We start from the raw sequence: 17,386 nt of genomic DNA on the forward strand, positions 1-17,386 counted from the left end.
AGAAAAACAGATTGAAACAAAAGAAGTAAATTTTACATTTTAAAGAATTAGTTTAAGAGTTTCGACACTTTACACTGATAATCTTTCTTTAAATTTGCATGATCAAGTTACCCAGAATAACGAGTAAATTTGAGTTTCATAAATTAGAACTAAAAAAAGGTGAAACCCACCGACAGCCCCTAAAGTTGGCAAGACTTTTCACTTAGCCACCTCAAGTAAGACTTATGCATTTTGAACACCTAAGGTTAGGTCAGACTGTGTCATTTTGACAATTTCGCTGACTTGTCAACTTGTGTGATTTTCACTCCAAGTAGGCGAGTGAAGAGCCTAAAAAATCATATTTTTTATTTTCTTTTTATTCTTTTTATTTCCTCCTTTATTCATCTTTCTTCTTTTTTATTCTTTTTCTCCATATTTTCTATTTAATATTCTACCATTATCTTTTACAATTAATATCTTGTTCATCTAAAAACAAATGAAGACCACCACCATTCTCTAACAATATGTGACATTTTCTTGTTATATAAAATTAAAATAAAAAATAAATTTAAAAAACAGCCAAAAAAATCACGAAGCTTCATTTTCTCTTCAAATTTTTATCCCAACATGTTACTATATTAATGTAATTATAGATCTAACTTATTAATCAAAGTTGACAAAAACAAAAGAAAGAAGAAGAAGTTTATCAAGAGAAGAAATAAAATTTTGGTTTCAAGAAAATTTTTATTAACATTTTTTTTTTCCGTCAACGATTATACGAATTTATTAATCTAATACTCATTTCATTATATTTGCAAAAATAAAAAGCTACCATTTTAGTCCCTAATTTTAGATTTTACCATTTATTTTGTATTTTTCATTGCAATTCTTTTGATTAACAACTATTAGCATTTTGATGTATAATGTTCTTTGTAACTTTTTGTCCTTGAATTCTATCCATGAAGCTTATTTGAATAAAAAGAATTTTTAAAAAAGTAAAAAGGTGGAGTGATCATGATCACTGGTGATGAAGTTCTAATGGCTATGGCGGGGGAATTCTTGGTGAAGGAGGGGTTGGCTGGGTTGGTGGGGTGGGGGTTTATAAAATAGCTTTATTTATTTTCCTTTTTTTGGTATGAAAAATATATATTTTTTTACTTAATTTATTTTTTAATTATTCTTTTATATCTAAATACCTCATGTCATCTCTTAATTAGTCATCATGCCACATCATCAGTGAGTGTAATACACACACTTGAAATTTTAGTCGATTGTCAAAAAAAGTGTTTCATTACACAAATTCTACGTTGTTTAAGTGTTCAAAATGTACACAATTTACTTGAAGTGCCTACATAAAAAGTCCTGCCACCTTTAAGGGGCTAACGATGAATTTTGCCTAAAAAGAAAATAAAAGGGTAAGTCAATGACAAAATGTCGCATTGAATACATCAAAGTAGAAAAAAAATCACGCAACGTAGAAAACATATATCAAAGTAGTGTTTAGGCATAATATATAAATGTCCCCTTTAACTTGACTTCAATTGATATCTATGTCCTCCAATTTTGTGTATGCACAAGCAAACAATTTAACATGTTTAAAGTTGAACAAATAGACATACGCATCCTACATGGTAATTCACGCAAGACACACTTAAACTGATTTGTATTATGTCATATAAGATACATGTATCTACTTGTTCAATTATATATAAGTTTAAATGTTTGTTTATGCACACGTAAAGCTGAAAGATATAAATGTTAGCTAAAATCAAGTTAAAAGAACACATCTATTATGCCTTTTGTCAAAGGGAAAATGGTTACAAGGCAGAAAGGTAGATGTATACATTCATGTCAGAATCAAGAGAATATACCTTTTTCAAGGGAGTATTAAATCACATGTCTTTCATTATAGTATTGGGTATACTACACACATACCAAAAGGAAAAAAAGAGTAGAAAGAACACTTGTTTCTCTACAGAAAAGATTATCTGTGCAACCTCTAAAACCTCTTACAGTTGTCCTTGCTAAGTACAACACTAGGCCTAATTAAGTTAAAGAAGAAACAAATATTAACAAATTTCAGCATCCAATCACAATGCAGTATGACTCAAATGAAATTAGAGCATATACATCACAATGCAGTATGCAATTGAACTGGTTCAACTATTCTGGACTTCCTACTTTTCTTGCCTTCCTACTTCCACTAACCTTCACCGAAAACCTGCAAGCTGAAGCTGGTGAACCGCCAGGTGCATGATTTTCTTACCTTTCTTCTTTCGCTTTCTGATGTCCTGATTGGAAATGGAAGAGTTTGCTCTATCTTTCGGATATTGAAGCTGCACATCTGCCCTATTATCATGCCCAAGGAGTTTAACATAGAATGGATTTACAGCTGGGTAACACGTGAACTCGTTTGTAGTACCTCCTTCCAAATCAACATCACCACTATTTATCTGCAAGATTTTATTTGATAACGGAAAAGAGAAGAGGATAATATTACACATGTAGAAATGTTGAAGAACATTACTTCTATCTTTTTAAGCTATTGCTAAATCAGAGTTATTGTAATTCCTCGACAAGGGATAATATACCAATTGCAGAAGTGCGGAAAATGTACGACCAACGTCATGCTTCGTTTGACCCATGATGACATCAGAAAAAGACATCAAGTATGTACTATTCCCTTCCAGGGATAAATTGCTTAAATAGATATACATAACTCCAATACCCCCCTCCAAGTTGGAGGTGATGTTAGCACAGACAACTTGTGTAAAATTACAGAATGTTTAATGCCTGTAAGTGCCTTGGTGAGAATATAAGCCAATTGATCACCAGTCCCGATATGATATAGAGGTATTAGACCTTTTTGCAGTTTAGCTCTCACAAAGTGACAGTCGAGTTCAATATGCTTGGTTCTTTCATGGAAGACAGGATTTTTGGCAATTTGTAAAGTTGATTGGCTATCACAGTAGACATCAAAGGGTCCCTTTATAGAAATAGTAAGCTCCTCAAGCAACCTGTCCAGCCAAACCAATTCTCCAACTACTTTTCTAAGAGATCTGTACTCAGATTCAGCTGAGGAAAGAGAAACAATATTTTATTTCTTGGACTTCCAGTTAATAGGACTAGATCCTAGTAGTACAATGTATCCAGAAATAAATTTTTTTGAATTAAGGTAAGCTGCCCATTCAGAGTCACAAAAAGCTTGGACTGTGTAGTTATCAGTGGAAGACATAAATAATCCCAGTATGGGATCTTTCTTGATATACCTGAGAATGTGGTAGGCAGCCTTTAGGTGTGGTTCTCTGGGATCTTGCATAGATTAGCTAAGGTGCTGAACTCCATATGCAATAGCTAGTCTAGTGTTAGTGAGAAAATTGCGTTTGCCAATCAACTTTCTATAGGAACTAGGATCTGATAGTTGTTTCCCCTCTTTTGCCATGAGCTTGATTGTGGCATCAAGTGGTGATGAAATACTAGAATACTGGGAGCAATGGTAATCTTTGAGGAGATCTAACATAAATTTTCTTTGTGAAATCAGGACTCCTGCTTCAGTGTAGAGAATCTCCAAACCCAAAAAATAGTGTAACTTGCCTAAGTCCTTAATCTTGAATTGGTTGTGGAGGAATCCTTTTAGATGATTAATTTTCACAAGATCAGTACTTGTAAGAAGAATGTCATCTACATAAATAGCTATAAAAATAATAAAATATTCCTTTTTTTGTAGAACAAAGAGTAGTCATTTAGGGAGGGAGCATAACCCCTAGACTTGAGGGCATCAAATAGCTTGGCATACCACTGTCTACTGGCTTGTTTCAGTCTATACAATGATTTGTTAAGTCTGCAAACTAAACCTTTGGTGGGAATGTCTAATCCCTGTGGGGTTTCCATATACACCTCCTCATGTAGGTCTTCATGGAAACAAGCATTGTTGACATCTAATTGGTGGATATTCTAATGTTTCTTAACAGTAGTAGCAATTAGAGCCCTCTCAGTAGTCATCTTAATGTTAGGAGAAAATGTTTTTGTATAGTCTATTCCATAATGTTGAGTGTAGCCTTTTACAATAAGCCTAGCCTTATATCTCGCTATTCTACCATCAGCCTTGTGCTTGATCTTGTAGACCCACTTACACCCAATGGCTTTCTTCTCATGGGGTAGTGACATGAGATCCTAGGTGTTATTGTCATGGAGTGCACATAATTCTTGGGTCATGATAGCTTGCCAGGGAGGATCTATGGCTACCTCAGCATATGATGATGGCTCACAATCATGTGACACACTCAATACCAGTGACTGACTATCAGGATATAAAATCTCAGAAGCAATATGATGATTGTTAAAGAAGGATGCATGTAAGGAGTGAGGAGGATGATTGGGTTGAGGTCCAGTGTGAATAAGTCATTTTAGTAAACTAGAGTTTTGTGTGTTCTAGTGGATCTTCTAATGGATGGAACAGGTTCAGTGAATGATGAATGAGATTAATTGATAGGTCTGGTATTTGAGTTGGCACTGCGATACTTGAATGTTCTTGATTATAGGTACACTATCAGACTCAGTACTATAATGTACTTCACCAGAGAAAGGTAATGAATTATCAATATGAACAGGATGATGATCACAAGAAGGAGATGAATAGTTAATCACAATAGGAGAGTGACAAACTTAAAAATAGAATGAGAGTGGGAAATAGAGGACTTGGGTATCTTGTTAGTCATGGAAAAAGGGAACACTGTCTCATGAAATACAATATATCTAGACACATGAATCTTGTGAGTGGACATACTTATCACTCTGTATCTTTTTATACCAAAAGGATATCCTACAAACATATGTGGAGTTGCTCTTAGATCAAATTTGGTTCTGTAAGGTTTAGGTATAGTGCGGTAACAAAGACGACCAAAACTCTTCATATGCGAGTATTGCGGTTTTTGGTTATACAACAAGGTAAAGGGACATTTGTTCTGAAGTACAGTAGATAGAAGTCTATTAATGATAAATGTTGCTGTGAGTAGGCATTCACCCTAATACTTTGTAGGTAGTTTGGATTGAAAAAGTAATGCTTTGGCAGTTTTCAAGAGATATTTGTGTTTTCTTTCTACCACACCATTTTGTTGTGGTGTGTAGAGGCCTACCACATCATTTTGTTGTGGTGTGTAGAGGCATGATTTTTAATTAAGAATGCCTTTAGATTGAAAGAAAAAAGTGGACTCGTGATTTGCAAATTCTAGCTCATTATCTGATCTGATGGTTTGGACAGTGGTTTTAAATTGGTTTTCAACCATATTGACAAAGGCTTTAATGATGTGTAGGGCATTACTTTTACTACTCAGTAGGTGAGTCCAAGTGGCCTTGCTAAAGTCATCAACTAAGGTGATAAAATATTTAAAATTGTCATGGGTTATTGTATGGTATAGCCCCCAGAGATTAACATGAAGTAGCTCAAATATCTTGGTGGTAGTGTGTGAACTGAATGTGAAGGGTAATCTAGTTTATCTTGCCATAGGGCATATTGAACAAGTGAAAGGTTGTTTGGCTGAGAACTTCACAGGGATGAAGGATATGCCTTTCATTTTTACAAAAGGAATATGTCCAAGTCTGTAGTGCCATAACAATTCTTCATTAATTTTATTAGACACATGAGATGAATGAGATAAAGTAGGCCAAGAATTAGAAAAAGTATTACCATTACTGTGAGAAAAACTCATTACAAATAGAGTGGAATGACATAAAGAAGAAGAAACATTAGACAAGGGGTGTTTTATAGTGGGTGAAGGGGTACATGGACAGGAATAAGAAAAACAGTTACAATGAGAACCTATAACATTGCTAAGAAAAGAAACACATTGACTTGAGCTGGAAAAATAGTTCTTCTGTATGCAAGCTGAGCACAGAAGATACAACCCATCTTGCATTTTACCAATCTCCAGAAGCCTCTTCATTGAAGTGCCCTGCAGTATATAAAAGGAATCATAGAAGGAAGCAATACACTTGAGTTGGATTGCTAAAGAACTGATTGAGATCAAGTTATACTTGAAAGAAGGAATGAAAAGTACTCCATACAATGTAATCATAGAAGCAAGTTTTACAATACCAACTTCAGTTACTTTAACATTATATCTATTAGGAAACTTTACTAACGAGGGATATGGTAAGATAATGATGTCTGAAAAATGGTTTCTACTAAAGGTCATATGGTGTGAAGCTCCTGAATCAAGTATCCACAAGCTAGTCCCGGCCTTGAGACAACCTCATGATAGTTTGTCAAAATCAATAAATGATGTGCAAGCTATCATACCTTTAAAATTCACTGATCCATTTGTAGTCTGTTCTTCATTGGTGTATTCTGCATTGTTTATCTAAAATTGCTGCAACATACTCAGAAGTTGACTATATTGATCTTTAGTAAGGCTGGGGCTAAGATTGTTTGAGGGTCCAACAGTGTCTCTATTGTTGTGTTCTGTGTCAATTCCAAAGGCATTAGTTGCTATTCCCTTTCCTTTTGCAGACCTGTTAAACTGATTGTAGTTTGAATTGTTATGAGAATTCTGATTTGAAACATTGTTGTATCTATTTTGATTACTATAACCATTGTGATTTTGTCCATTGTTATGAGCATTAGCCTGAGGGTAACCTTGTATCTTGAAACATTTGTCTTCGGTGTGGCCTGACTTTCTGCAATGATCACAAAAAGGTCTTGGTCTGCCATTATGGCTGCTGCTGGAAGAGTAATTTTTCTTGAATTGATGTTTCCTATTTGAGGATCCTGACGAGCTAGCAAGCATAGAAGGATTCATTGAAGAGTTCATTGAACTTGCCTTTGCAAATAGCTAATTGTTTGGTTTTAATTCTCTTTGTTTCTCCTCCTGAACTAGCCGAGCAAAGGCCTGAGCCATGGATGGTAAGGGATTCATAGTATACTTCCTCTAATTACAATATAGACTTCATTAAGTCCCATGAGAAACTGAATGAGTCGCCAATCTTGTTCTGCTTTATGCATATTTTCTTTTCCTCCACAGTTGCACACACAACTACATTGACCTTTGGCACTTATATTACTTAACACCTCCAATAATTTCTTCATTCTAGTGTAATACGTAGTGATGTCGAGCATACCTTGACTTAGGTCATTGATTTCCTTTTGAATTTGATACAGTTTAGCCCCATTAGTTTGATCATAATGATCCTCTAACTCTTCCACAGTTCTACAGCATCACAAACATACTCTACACTATCTGCAATCTCCTTTCCAAGAGAATTAAGAATCTAGGATGTAAGCATATTATCACATCTCTCCCATTGGCGATATAGGGGTGAATTGAGATTAGGCCTCTTACATTCCCCATTGATGAATCCTAGCTTATTTTTCATAGAGAGGGATATTTCTACACCTCTCCTCCGTGATGATCTGTAATCTATTCAATCGAACACTGTTTGAACTAGAAGAAAATTTGGGCTATTAGATGGATAAATATAAAAGGGACTACTTACATCGATTGTGTTATTTCCTCCAAAATTGGTGCCGAGATCTGTGGCTTCCACCATGATGAATTGGTTCCAGAATTTTGATGAACCACAAGTTGCTGCAATGAGAGATCAAACTAAAAAATTAGAGAAGATGATGAATCAACAGATTACAGGTCCTCGTTGGTAGAAGCTTGCTCTGTTACCATATGAAAATTGTTGATTGAAGAATCAGAACTCCATTGAAGGAGCATAGAGATTGAGAGAGAACTTCTATGTATTAGATGAATTGGAACTTCTCTGTTTAGATGAATTGAAAAAGATGAAGTTACAAGCTGTGATTTACATATTTATAGACTAATCTATGGAAGGAAACAAATCTAACTAACTCTGATCTTTCCACTGAGATAATGCACCTATATAGATGACTCTAGCAATCTTCTAACTAACTGATTCTGCTGACATGGACAATAGCTTTAATTAACTCTCTAACTCTCTAATCAATCAATAGATATACATAACTCCAATATACTTGAGCATTAAAAAACCTCAAATCAAGACATAACAGAAGAATGAATAGTGTTGGACTATACATACTTGTTCCTCCAAGTTCTGCTCAATTCTCTATTTCCATGTTGAAACTCGAGCAGCCAGTTCACTCTGCTTTTTGGTTTCAACAAGGTTAGCTAGAAGAGAATCCTAGAAGAGAATCCTAGACGGAAAAATATTAGGTTATAAATATGATCACTCAAGACCAAAAGAAAAAGGTCCAAATAAGTAGTAACTAACATTTTTGTAAAATTAGGAATAAGCCATTGTTGTCAAATGGAAAAAACATCAAAAAATGTTACGTTCTACAGGTACTTAAAGCGCACGCTTTACTGAAGAAAGGAGAAAGTGGAAAAAAAACTCCTTCCGTATATACTTCACTATTATTCTGTTATAAATACATTGATACATTTCAATATTTGGGAACTCTTTAATCTTTGCACTTTCATTTAAGCCCTTAATGTAATGATCTTATGGAATGACATGATACGTTGAAAAACACTAGAGGTACTCTTTTTTGTCCGTATATATTTAGCTTATGAGTCAAAAATCTTTCCTTTTTTCCAAAAAGGATCTATTTCTAGTAAAATATCATCACAGACAATACAATGGACGAAGTAAAATATAAAAAGAGACACAAAAATAATTATATGGACAATGAATAGAAAGAACCTACACAATCAAGTGAATTATGCCAAGTAAAAACCCACATAAATCAAGTTCAAAACCCCTTTTTTAAATTTCTGATTCAGATGCATGTTTAGTAACATGCCATTATTTTTCTTTGTAGCTTGTTTTGGTATGTGTAGTTGAACCAAGACTCTATCGGAAATGGTCTCTCTATCGCACAAAGGTAGGGATAAGGTCTATGTATGCCATACCCTCCTTAGAACTCACTTGTGGAATTACACTAGGTATGTTGTTGTTATTCTTATGTTAAACATCTAATTTCCTAGCCTTAATCACTAATGTGTTCATCCATAACGTTTTATTTATCCATTGACATATAGCTTTGCGAGCTACATTATATTATCTACTGGATCCCTTCTCAAGATAAAGCTCTTGGACGATGTGGACACTTTCACATCTTTGGTGCCAGCATATTTGCATTAATATACAAGATAAGCGAGCCGAAGCACTCCACTTGCATTGCATTCAGATTCAATGCTTAAACGGTGACTTTAACAATACCATGCTAAGCCGTCTAGAATCCTTGTTAGTTAAACCGCCTTTTTCTTTTCTGTTTTGTATTGAAAAAGCAGTGCAAAGTTTATGAGCATCAATGAAATCTCATAAATTTACTGACCTAGAATGAGGCAGTGCTGATGAGTTTGCAGCAGAGGGCACAAGCTAGCAAAAATATCATAGGGATCTTCATGAGCACCTTTTTAGTGAACTATTATCTCCATGCTGCACAATTAAAATAGATCATCATAACTTGTTCATGCCATATCGAGCCAGCTTGAATGCACATCTCGATAATTGTAAAACAGCTTATCTAGTTTATCCAACCTTTTCAGCGTGCTGAGTTACATTCTCATTCGTATCTGCCGATTCTGGTACATCAAAGCTAGGTTGCCCAAAATCATTATCTCTGCTACCATATTTATTTTCTTCATTGTTCTCATTAGGACCATATAGGCAATTATAATCTTTGTTCTCCCCCTACTAAGTGACTCCCGCAGCTACAAATAAAAATTCAGTGCAATGAAATAATTTGGACATGCAATATTAGATACAAATACACGATCAATAAACAAAACCTTCTTAAAAAAAGGATATTCTGAGTCTCCTAGATTTTTCATGGCACAATAATTTTTCTCCCATATATCATTGAGGTCTGAACTGATGGTACCATGTAATCTTGCAAGTGGAAAGTCTGATGCCAAAGATGCACGTTTTCTGGAATTCATATCCTGCCTCCTAGTAAAATAAACTACTTGAATTCATGAGATCTATATTAGATTATGAAAATACCCATCAAAGAGAAGCATATAATAGGAAAGGAAGCGTTGCAACCTTTTTTGTATGGTTTTACTTTCAAAATACCAGGTTCATGGGGATTCAAGGGTTTCCATGGGTCTTCATCATCAGAGTCATCTACATCTCTAGGTTCTGGATATCCATCTTCATCTCCATTTCCATTGTCGAAATTATCATGCATGTCACAATCACCATCATAACTTCCAAGATCAAACTCAGGTTCAACCCTTGGTGACAAATTAAAATTTGCATCCTGGTTCTTTCGAGCAGAAAACTTATTGGCAGTGCCTACAGAACATCTAGTGGGAAAAAGAAAGATCTTTTGATTTTTGAAACCTACAGAGTTTCCCCAGCAGCAATTGTTCAACCCCTTTCTCACAATATCGTAATTGTTCAAAAAAGAATCCACTGCTACAGCATCACAGGAGTCCAACAGAATAAAATCTTGGTAAAGATCACAAGTGTCTAGCTGCAAGTGGTAACAAGAAAACTACTTAAATAACAACAACGAGACTACTGTAGTACATAGAAATAGGACCATACCAAGTAACACTCCAGCTCTCCAGAATCTCCAGTAGAGTCTAGGCAGTTGCCTTCAAGGACAATCAGATCTGCCGGGGCTTTCACAAACTGGGTCAATGAAGCATCCCTATAGGTTGCACCATCCAACATATTCTTTGTTTCCACTGCCAACAAAATATAATGATGATGACGAAGTCGGTGATTTTGAATTCTAGATGTTCACAAAAACAGCAGAGAGATAAAAGTTACTACCAGGGATTTCCTCTGAGAACCAAAATGTATTATTCTCTTCATCATTAGCATTTTCCTATGCATGTTCTGATACACTTTCTGAGTGGTCCTGTTCTCTATTTTATGGAAAGTATGACATTATAGTTATTCCCTTTTTGAGTATATAAGCACCAAATTAGTATTATAAGGTGTACTACAATACTTTTTTGGCAGTGAAACACTTAATTCATCAACAACTAGTAACATGAATTACTTGCCAGGTCCTCAAGAATGAAATCAAATTTATGCCTTCATCACACATTCACATTTTTATATGACACAACTCGACTTGGCATGTAGTTTAGTTTTTTCTTACATATCATTTAGGTGATAGTTGTTGCACATAAAAGAAGCGACACCAAAGTTTAACTGAGTAATTGGATTCTTAACATTTGTGAAATGTGTAAAGAATAACATTATAAGTAGAATTATGACAATCATGTTCAGATTTCTCAAAGTGGAAAGGTCTATAAGATAGTCGCATGTGGATGGAAAGTATTCACATAATCAATCCGCCAATCCAATAGCACCCATCGTCAATGGATGTTCAAATAGCTTCAGTTTCTTGTGTTTTCAAGATAGATACTTATAAGTATCATAACACTTTGAACTTGTCTCTGAAAACCCAGGCATCTATATATTGCCCCTCGTAACTCTAGTAAGTTCAAATCGCCTTGCACAAGTTATCGTGTTAGACTTTAAAAATGCCTTGCTTCCTAAAATCTAATTTGACATGCCACTATTGAGAATCTGGGTACAACATCAATAAATCTCTTAATTGATTATCTCCAAGTTGGAACTTAAATTGAACTAAATAGCATAGGAAAAAGGCTCTACCAATGTAAGATTGTCTGTATGAATATAATGAAACTCAATCCAAACTGTCACTGCCAGGACATTTACAGGGAACCACCAAAGAGAAAGGTATTGGCCTTGTAATGACAACAAATATTCTTTAAGATGATAGAAACTCATTCACCTAATCAAAAATAAATAATAATAATTTCTTCAAGAACTCTCCAGCAATAATCACAAGTCTTGGGTTTATCAAACAATAACCACAAATGTCATCTAACATCAAACTTAGCTGCTAATGTACCCCTAAAAGACAAGAAGAGCATAAATCATCTTCACAAGAAAGGCTAGAGGAGCACAAACCATATTCACATGCAGTCTACTGGGAAAATATTTGGAAGAGACAAGAAGAAAAATGGAAAAGGAAGCTCTATAGGTAGTTTCTAGGCACAGAATAAATTCAAGCCTGTGATTAGATTGTTTAACTTCAAGCACATCATCGTACACTCCTAATGTGTTAGTAATTGTTAAAGGACCTAACAGTCACAACAGCTAATCCTATAATGAAACTCAAAGCAAAGCTAATTAACCCCACAAATATTTTTTGGAATGCAAGACTGCTCTTTTACATGGTAAAGCTTAGACTTTAATACATTCTACAACCTAAAATGAAAAACATTTGACTTGAAGAATCAACTTCATTATAGAGGAAGGATGATGAGAAACAAAGCTTTAATGAATTCCAATGCACACAATTCCAATGAATACATATATTCAACCTTCCTGCTACCGATCCCTGAAGCAACAATGCACCTATGCATCCAAAAATATTTTTTTAAAAAGAAAGAAATATTAATACGAAAACCTTATAAAGAAAAAAAAACTATAAGAGTAGTACTCCCTTAGATCCAAAAAAGGGATAGAGTTTGTAGACAGATGGAAACAAGTGCATTTGAATATGAAATTCTTCATTTTCTTGAAACAAAATAATATTAGAAACCACATAAAAAGGTTCACAAATATTTTATAGCTAAATGTATATTTTAAAATGTTTGAAATTTATAGCTAAAATAAGAAATTGTTTCTCTTGGTATAGTACACTGAGGGAGTAGACTTTTAGGAAATATTATGGTGAAAATGCACCAACCTTCAGCAAAATTAACAGAAAGGCAATGACCATCATCGTCACCAGCAATCTTGCAAGATAGTAAAATACTACAAAACTCATTTTGAACGCGTAATCAAAAAAGGAAACAAAATGCGGAGTAAAAAAGGGAACAAAACACATTTTGAACGCGTAGTCAAAAAAGAAGGTGCAATACGCGGATTTTACGCGATTCTAGTTTCCTATAAATAGAGGGCCTCCTGTCCTCATTTAGATCATCTCACAAAATACAATCCAAAAGAGAAAGAACACAAAGAGAGTTATACACCAAGATAAATATTGTAGTCTTGAGTGTTCTCTCTAGTGAGTTATTTCTTTTACAAGAGAAAAATGTTAATTGTTGTTTTTTCCTTGTATTTGAGAGCAGTGTACTTCCATATTATCATAGTAAGATCCTTCTACCCCGTGGTTTTTTCCCTCTATCTGTTTGAGGCATTTTCACATAAAATTCTCGTGTCTAATTTATTTTCATTATTTATTATCATATCAAACTTTAGTTGTAGTGCTTCCTCCCCCAATAGTGGTATCAGAGCTCACAGTTATTCTGTCTGTTTTATGCGAAGGTACTATTTGTGAATAATATATTTTCGTGAATAGTAAAATTCAGTAAAAAGTACTATTTATGTGAATAGTAAATTTCGGTGATGGTATATTTTATCACGATTGTTTACAAAAATATTTAAAAATAATCTAGAAGGGTGTGAAGCAAATAACAATATCGAGTACAACAAAGTTTGATATTGAAAAGTCAATGGGACTAATTTCTTATTATGGAAAATAAAAATAAGAGCGATATTGAGAAAAGACAATTGCTTAGGTGCAATTGAAGGCAGACCCACATACTTTACTGATGACAGCAAGTGGAATGACATAGACAACAACACAATTGCTGATCTACACTTGGCACTAGCTGATCAAGTGTTGTCTAATGTGGCTGAAAAATGAACGACGAAGGAAATATGTGATACTCTTAGGGATTGTATGAGGCTAAGTCTTTGAATAATAAAATCTTCTTAAAAAGAAGATTGTATACTCTTCAAATGGAAGAGTCCATGTCGGTTACTGAATACATCAATACTTTGAATACTCTATTTTTGTAACTTACAACAATTAGTTACAAAATAGAGAGGACTGAACGTGCAGAGCTTCTACTTCAAAGTCTGCCTAACTCATATGATCAACTCATCATCAAACTAAAAAATAATACGAATAGTCTAGTTTTCGATGAAATTACAGCCGCTGTCTTAAAAGAAGAAAATCGGCCTAAACATAAGGAAGAAAGAAAATCAAGTTCGCAGCAAGCTGAATCTTTGATGATGGTGAGAGAAAGACCAATGGAACGTGGTCCATTGGGAGTCACAATCATGGAAGATATCAATCAAGAAGTAAGAAGAATATCAAGTGTTACAACTGTGGCAAGAAAGGGCACTTCAAGAAAGATTGTCGGTTCAAGAGAAAGTGTGAACACCCGGAGTCATCAAATGCTCAAGGGAATGTTGCAAGTACCTCAGATGATGGTGATCTTTTATGTAGTGAAGCAATATCAAATAATGAAGGCAGAAGAACATTTCAATGATGTTTGGATCATGGACACATGAGCAACATGGCACATGACTTTCCAGAGGGAATGGTTTCATTAATATAATCCTATCTTAGGAGGATCTGTGTTCATGGGAGACGATCATTCTTTGGATGTTATTGGTATTGGTTCCATTAAAATAAAGATATATGATGGCACGGTATGCACCATCTAGCAGGTACGATATGTAAAATACTTGAGAAAGAATCTATTGTCTTTGGGATAATTAGATGATAATGAATGTTCATATAAGACTCATGGTGGAGTCATAAAAATATCAAAATGAGCGCTTGTAGTGATGAAAGCACAAAAACTTGCTGCAAATCTATATGTGCTTAAATGTGAAACACACCAAGAAGGAGAAACATCAACCGCATCAGCAAGTTTATTTTAAGAATCAACGATGATGTGGCATCATAAACTTGGCCATATGTTGAAATGAGGTTTGAAGATTCTTGCTGAGAAAAAACTTCTTTCAGGGCTCAAAAAGGTTTCACTACCCTTTTGTGAGCATTATCTTACCAGTAAGCAACATAGACTGAAGTTTAGCAGTTCTTCTATTAAAAGTAAAGAAATATTAGATCTGGTCCACTCTGATGTCTGACAAGCACTGGTGGAGTCCCTAGGAGAAGCAAAATATTTTGTGTCATTTATCGATAATTAGTCTAGAAGAAGTTGGGTGTATCCAATCAAAAGAAAGGAAGATGTTTTTTCGGGTTTCAAAGAGTTCAAAGCGCAGGTGGAACTTGAATCTATGAAAAAGATCAAGTGTTTAAGGACAGATAATGGAGAAAAATACACTGGTGATAAATTTGATATCTTCTGTAAATAAGAAGGTATTAAAAGGCAGTTCATGGTGGCATATACTCCACAATAAAATGGATTAGCAGAGCAGATGAACAGAACCTTGTTGGAATGGAGAAGAGCTATGTTGGCAACTGCAGGGTTGGAAAAACCATTCTGGGCATAAGCAATCAAAACCGCCTGTTATGTGATCAATCGGTCACCATCAACCGCAATTGATATGAAAATGCCAATGGAGATGTGGACAGGAAAACCAATTGATTATTCTCTCTTACATATATTCGGAAGTCCTACTTATATTATGTACAACACTCAAGAAAAATCAAAGTTGGATCCAAAATCCAGGGAATGCATTTTATTAGGGTATGCTAATAGAGTCAAGGAGAATTGTTTGTAGTATCTTACTACCTGCAAGGTGGTAATCAGCAAGGATGTTGTGTTTTTTAAAAATAAGATACAATAAAAAAAGGTAGCACTTCAAAATAAAAATCAGAGATTACTACAGTTGAAGTTAAAGAAATAAAAGAAGCTCTAGTTTCTTCTACGGCAGCACTAGAGCACGAAGAACAAGAGCAAGCTGAGATCAAAACTCCACAAGTTCGATGGTCAACTAGGGAGAGAAGAGAAACAGCTTGGCACTCAGATTATTCTATGGAGGGCAATGTTGCATACTTTCTATTAACAAAGGATGGACAACCTTCTACTTTTTACGAGGCTATGAAAGGCCAAGAATCATCTCTGTTGATGACAGCAATATGAGAAGAAATTGAAGCTCTTCATAAAAATAAAACATGGGATCTTGTTCAATTTCCACAAGGAAGAAAGGACATAGGAAACAAATGGGTCTACAAGATCAAACGCAATGGTAATGATCAAGTGGAGAAGTATCATGCAAGATTGGTGGTGAAAGGATTCACTTAGAAAAAAGGTAGAGACTGCAATAAGATATTTTATCTAGTGTTTCAACTCACAATAATTCGAGTGGTCCTGGCGATGTGTGCTACATTTGACTTGTACTTGGAGAAGTTAGATGTCAAAACTACATTACTTCATGGAGAGCTTGAAGAAGATATTTACATGCTCCAACCAGAAGGTTTTAAAGAATAGGGAAAAGAGAACTTGGTTTCCAGGTTGAACAAATATCTATATGGTATTAAACAGGTGCCGAGGTGTTGGTATAAGAGATTTGATTCCTTCATTATAAGCCTTAGATACAACAGACATAGTTCAGATCCTTGTGTTTATTATAAGAGATTTGGTGATGATGATTTTTTTATTTTGTTGTTGTATGTTGATGACATGTTGGTAGCAGGACCCAACAAAGATCGTCTCACAAATTTAAAGGCACATTTGGCTAGGGAGTTTGAAATGAAGGACTTGGGACAAACAAATAAGATTCTAGGAATACAAATTCACCGAGATAGAAATAATAAAAAGATTTGGCTTTCTCAAAAGAACTACTTGAAGAAAATCTTGCGACGCTTCAAGATGCAAGATTGTAAGTCAATTTCTACCCCACTTCCTATTAACTTCAAGCTACTGCTTTCTTCTCTGCACTTTTGAACTCTCACTCTTTAATTTCTCTGCGCTTGCTGCTGCTCGTGTTGTGCAAAAACCAACAACACCACGAGGTGTGGAACACTCAGGCCAGAAAACCCTAATTAGTTCCTCTGAGATTTGCTTAGTCATGCTCTCTCATACATCGCTAGAAGCTGCAGATCTGCATCGCCACGCGCTGGCGGGTGTGGCAGTTTTAGGCCAGTTTTCTTTATTTTTTTTCCAGTGTGGTCGCCTCTGCATTCCGAGGCTGACCATATATTTGTATTTTGATTCCAACCAAATTACGACAGTCAAATCTGTCTTTTCCAGATTTCAATAGTCAGATCTTCTAAAAAAATAATCAAATTATGCATCAAGGATATCTCTCTTTTTTGGAATATTTGTTTGGAGAAGATAGGTTGTTTCTTCACTACTGTTCCATAGCTGTTCACTACATTGGCAGTCATCAGGTGCTCTCATTCCCATACCATTCTGGGTTTACTGATTGGCCTATTGTTCTTAATTTTTGTGTGTGCATTATTCTTAGTTACTAGGCACTTGGCATACTGTTTCAGATCTATATATAGAGTTTATCTTCCCTACTATTCATACTACTCTTAGGAGTTGGCTTATTGCTCTAGTATCTTAGTTCCTACCATTATAGTTTTAGATTTTGTTCTTTATTTTCTATCAACGTGAAGTTATTAGTATACATTGTTTTGCCTATTAGTTAGTGT

General features: G+C 34.9%; 1 pseudogene; it reads right to left on the reverse strand.

Annotated features, from left to right (window-relative positions):
- Positions 1 to 2,189: 2,189 nt before the first annotated feature.
- Positions 2,190 to 12,790, reverse strand: LOC129884192 (condensin-2 complex subunit H2-like; annotated as a pseudogene).
- Between the last annotated feature and the right edge of the window lie 4,596 nt (positions 12,791 to 17,386).

This window comes from Solanum dulcamara, chromosome 4, assembly GCF_947179165.1.
Source record: "Solanum dulcamara chromosome 4, daSolDulc1.2, whole genome shotgun sequence".
Lineage (NCBI taxonomy): Eukaryota > Viridiplantae > Streptophyta > Magnoliopsida > Solanales > Solanaceae > Solanum > Solanum dulcamara.